We start from the raw sequence: 3,930 nt of genomic DNA, 5'->3' as shown, positions 1-3,930 counted from the left end.
AGATGAAATGTGCAAAATACCAACTGTTGAACTCAGCCTAGCTGTTCTGGTGTCATTAGTGGAGATTTTTTCTAAGAAAGGCTTTGCAATTCCTAAAGCTGTCTCAGAAAACAAAACCACAGCCACTCTCTCTTTCTATTTGCTATGACACAATGACACAATATGAATAAATGGCTGCTCTTTTATTCTCAGTTCTGTTCCTATATATGAGGTAACCAATAGCCCACTCAGAATGGTAATTTCATAACCATTTCTGCCTTTGTCTACAATAGTGATTTTTTTCAGTGCTCTTTCATCATTTTGATTTCTGCTTCAATATTTAGAAACTAACAACCTATCTATTTGGCTTTACAGAGGATATTTTAAAGTCATTGCTATCTTTAGCAGTGTCTGTCTGTGAGGAAGTGTGGATGCCCCTTGAAAGACAGTAGAGTGGTACAGGGGTGCCACCTACTCTGGTCTCCAACACTGTGCTTAGCCTGTAATTAGGAAAAATGTCTTTCTAGCAAATTAATTAGTGCTAAATTTCATTAAAAATATGATAAGGGAGGTGAGTCCAGGGAGGGCCTGACAATGTTCATGTCCATTTAATGTATTTCTCTCTTTTACTCCTTCCCTGTCATCAATTAAATACATAAGAAGAAATTAAGTCTTCTGCACCTCTCTATTAATTTGGTTTTGGAACAACCTCTGGTAGTGAGAAATCCTCTGTTAATACTAATTCTCTGTGCAGGATGAACATTGCTGAAAAAAATGCAGCCCTAACAACTAAATAGTTAGGTGTATTGCATATTACTCACTCTCAGTTAAAAATCCAGAATGGATCAGAGTGATTCTTTCAGTGCAGTGTGTTTTTCAGTATTATGGTGATTGTTTCTTCATAAGATCAGACAACCCAGTGGTAATGTTCATCAAGCATTCCACCTAATCCACTCTTTACCTGGGAGTAACAAATACAGTAAAAAAACCCTCAAGAGTACAAAGCTCAGAGACTTGGTATAAGTTTGTCATTTGACATTGTTACTATACAATGCCAGTATTAAATCTATACTTGTTCACTTACTGAACTTCTTGAAAGTCACCAAGTGTCTTAAGTTATCAGCTTTTATAGTTTTCTTGGGTTACAGAGTGGAATTCAGACCCAGAGGGAAAGAATAATTTCTTTCTGGCTATTCTACGGTTTGTTGAATGCAATTGAATATCTGTGACCTTAAATGGAATTTTTCAAAATACTTACAAACAGGGAATTCAGTATAATCACTTCTTGTGTGTATTTATTCACAGGATAACCTGCAAAATCCCCATGTCTTTCAATCAATCAGTAGAAAATTTTCCTTTAGAAAATGGGCTTTAGATACATGCACTTGCTAAAAAAGTGATAGAGGAATGAAGCATAACAGGAAAAGTCTTTTTTCTATGTGTTTATTGTTGAAGTAGATTACCAAAAACCACTGGGATGGAGCTTCACTGTCTTAGACTTTCAAATTAAATGTCTCAGTGGGGCTTGAGATGTAAAAGTTCTCAAAGAGATCAGTTTCCAGTTTTGTAAAAATGGGAAGTTTTGGAGATACTTTGTGTTTAGTAGATATATTAAAATTAATATAATTTATGTTCAGTACTTGAAAATGATCCAAAGTAACATTGGAGAATCGGTTTTAATTTTTATATTCAACCCAGAGAAATGTTTGTCTAAGGAGTTATTTTGCTGACCATTCCTGCATTTCTAGGGATATTAAACTGATTCAGCTACTAGAATGGGAAGGAATGAAATCCTAAATTCTTTTAAATTCATTCAAGTCTAGTTTTGGTATTATTTGCTTGAGTAACAGAAAAACATCTATTTCTGCAACAAATCTTAATCCTACCATGTAATTTCTAATTAAAGTCAGTCAGGGTGAAAACTAAAAGCTCACAAGTGCTTTTTACAAGTGTGTTGGTCGAGACACTCACCAAACCATACTCTCTGGGTAGGATCAATATAAAGTAAAAATTCTTGATAAGAATTAGACAGATCCTAAGATAGATCTCCTGCCTTAGGAAGTATTTGAAGTGCTTTTCCCCTAGTCAAAAAGTACCTCTTATGTCACACGAAAAGTCTTGAAGAGTGTTTGTATTTGCTTTGGTGTTCAGGGATGGGAAACTTTAAAACTTTTTAATGGTCTGGGAAAGTGTTTTCTAGACAGTCTGCCAGTATCTACATGTTCAACTAGATGTGACAAGCACTAAAGCAAAGACACAAAGCACTCTGTAAGCTGATAAAGTGTTAAATTGCATCTGGATAGGAATGTCATAACTTGTGAAAAGAAAACATGATATCTGGAAGAGGAGTACTCATGGAGAAAAAAAAGTGTGTGGGTATCCTTAGGATTCACATTTTGGCACTGTTATTTTGCAATAGAAACTGAGTTAGACTAACAGTAAAAACTGCAAATCATCAAAATTCAGTAAGCCCAGATGATTGAAAAAAATTCTGATCCTCTTTAGTGGAATGTGATTAGGGTAAAGAACTGCTATGAATTGCATATCCATGGACAGACATTTCTGTAAAGTAGCTCAAAAATCAAGTGAAGTAAATCCAACAATAGCACACTACTTGTCTAATAAACTGATCAAAAACTTTAAAAAAAAAGTTTCTAACATACATATTTATTTTAGAAATTTTGACTATTCAATAAAGAAAATAAAGTTTTTATGACATCTTGGAGCTGTTAGAGGGCTTTTCTATTGCTAAGAACTAATACATTGATTAAGGATAATGTGGGAATTACAGTCTTTAAAAGATGTCAGCAATTTCTATTTTATGAAATATAAACATATGTTTAAAATATCATCAGTTCAATATGATCTTTTCAGCAAATACCTATATTTTTTTATGGAAAAAAAATAGAACCGGGATAATTCTCTGTTAACTTCATGTAATTGTCATGATTTGTCTCAAACAATAAACACTCAGTTTGCAACCACATCATACATGTATTTACTAATAGATGTGTGTGTCTCATGTGGCACCTGGTTTTGAACTCATCCTGCTTACAGAAGTATTCTGTCACCTGTTGCTCTCTCAGCGGCTGTCTCTGTCCTGAAACCATGCTGGTACCTGCAGAGGCTGGAAAGCACTGAGTACTTTGGTCTTTTCTGCACATCTGCCATTAGGTTGTCTGTCCAGCTCACAATTTCACTGTAGTCAGAGGGGTTGATGCACCAAGCCTCCTTGGCTGGAAAACAGGTGCATGTTGCCTACAAATACTGCTGACAGCCAGTAACTGTGGATTTCCCCTTCAGAGACCTTGTCTCATTCTGGCCATGCTGCCTGATGTCTCCCCTCTTTCCCCCCTCATTTTTCAGAGCCCTGACTATCTCCTCTAGGTGATGGCTGCAGATAGAGCAGGACTGACAAACTTCTTTCCTGCTAGGAATTCGTGTGGCTTTTGGCTGCACCATCCTCCTTGCCCTTGCCTTGCCAACATATACAGTTTTTAATATAATAGCTCAAGATTTTTTTGCTTCATGCTCAGCACGCAGCTTTCTCAGGTAAGGTCAAAAGGAATAGCAGAAAAGGCCTGATTTAAAAGGGATGGAAGGGAATGGAGGTCTGGTACAGCCCAGTGAGGTGCCTGCACCACAGTGCAGTTACAGAATCCTGCAGTGTTCAGGACTGCTGTATAGCAGATATCTCTGCAAACTCAATATACACACCAGTTACAATATTTTCTAGCCCTGCCATACCAAGGCAACTTTGTGCCTTCTCTCCTCTGTATATACCACTTCAAATTTCACTAGATTTCCAGTTTCTGACCTGATTAAAATGATTCTGAGAACTGATCTTCCTAAATCCCAAGGCATTGCTGGATCTTGATGTCTTCCCAGAAGAGTGTCTGAATATACTTTTCAAAGACTATGAAGAGGATGGATGTGTCAGCTCAGTGAAGA

This window comes from Lichenostomus cassidix, chromosome 2 (assembly GCF_008360975.1).
Source record: "Lichenostomus cassidix isolate B80296 chromosome 2, HeHo_3.0, whole genome shotgun sequence".
Classification (NCBI taxonomy): domain Eukaryota; kingdom Metazoa; phylum Chordata; class Aves; order Passeriformes; family Meliphagidae; genus Lichenostomus; species Lichenostomus cassidix.
Note: the sequence above shows the minus strand (reverse complement) of the source record.